At 72.3% G+C, this 1372-nt stretch overlaps 1 protein-coding gene across 1 annotated transcript in view; it reads left to right on the plus strand.

Annotated features, from left to right (window-relative positions):
- Positions 1 to 1372, plus strand: part of SLC7A5 (solute carrier family 7 (amino acid transporter light chain, L system), member 5) — a gene marked incomplete at its 5' end in the record, with an annotated part of 15086 nt that overhangs the window by 8045 nt on the left and 5669 nt on the right. The gene's annotated exons all lie outside the window — the stretch shown is intronic.

Below are 1372 nucleotides of genomic sequence, written 5' to 3' on the forward strand. Positions count from 1 at the left end.
GGCCCGGCCCGTCTGCGGGGCACCGTCTGCCCAGCCTGGAGGCTCGGGCGGGAGCCCCGCTCCGAGCGTGGACGCTGCGCCCAGGGCCCGGGAGGCCTGGCCTGCTTGGCTCCCGCGCCGCAACTCTGACTCCTGAGGACTCCGAGGGTCGGGGCCCCCGCCCCGCTGAGCTCACGTCAGTCTGAGGTTCTTGGTGGACGTGAGTTTGGGGGACACTATCCAGTGTACCCCATGATATCAGGGCCCTTAGGTGAGGACCACGGGCCTTGGGGTCCCCGGTGGAAGGGCGCGGCACAGAGACACCCCCTGGCTCGGGACTGGCCCAGGGCAGCATGGGGCCGGCCACTTGGCCCGAGGCACTGGGGCTGTCGGCAGGCTTTGGGGTCCCCTGGCCCAGGGCCCAGGCGAAGCGTTTGAGCAGCCAGGCGAGGTCTCGGGGCGGGCTGCGGGGCCGGCCCTTCAGGAGGCCACGGGCGGGGGCCGGGGGGGTGCCCTCCCTGGGCGAGGAGGTCCCTAGACCGAAGCGTGGTGCAGGCCCCTGGCTGGTTCCCTGAAAGCAGCTCCCTGGGGGTCTGAGCACGCCCGGCCGTGGGCACTGTCGGGTCCCGGAGGCCTGGGCAGGGCCTGCCTGGCCTGCATTTCGGGGCCAGGGAGGGACACGCAGGAGGCCAAGGGGCCCGAAGGCTGGTCGAGGCTGCCCGGGCGCTCGGCCGGGGCCATCCCAGGGGTCTACCCCTTCTCTGGATGGCAAGTTAGGGGGAGGCTTTGAGTCTGTAGCACCCCGACAAGGCCGCAGCCTGCTCCTCCTCGTCTCTGCCTCCCGGGAGAAAGACCACAGTGCCTGGCCTGCAGTTCCCTCTGCCCACCGGCCTGTCCTGCCCTCCTCGGAGCTGGGCCGCTGGTGCACAGGCCACAGGGGGTCTGTCGAGGGCTGGCCGGACCCGGAGCCTGAGGCGCCTCTGTCCTCCTCAGCCCCACAGGTGGCCCTCTGGGGCGGCAGCTGTGGGAGCCCTCGCCCTCCCCTCCGCCCTCCCCCCGGGACAGCCCCAGGGTCTCTGCTCTGTCACAGTGTCCAGGCACTGGCCGGCAGGGGAGGGGCAGGTGGGGTCAGCCCAGGAGTGTGCACTGGGCCTGGGGCCACCCCACAGCCTCCTTGCGGCGGGAGGGCAGCGGGTCTGGGTGTTGCTTTCTCCTGGGGCTTCAGAAACGAGGCCCAAGCACCTTAGGGAGACCCGGTCCCCGAGAAGGGCAGCCCGTGGGTGGGGCCAGCCGGGCCCCGGTGGAGCCCGAGACCCTCCGGTCGGCAGCTGCTTCCTGCGGGCACAGAGGCCGCGACATGGAAAGGCAGCGGCCAGGAAGCGGGCCTGGGCAG

Source organism: Condylura cristata, unplaced genomic scaffold (assembly GCF_000260355.1).
Source record: "Condylura cristata isolate star-nosed mole 26May11 unplaced genomic scaffold, ConCri1.0 scaffold00009, whole genome shotgun sequence".
Classification (NCBI taxonomy): Eukaryota; Metazoa; Chordata; class Mammalia; order Eulipotyphla; family Talpidae; genus Condylura; species Condylura cristata.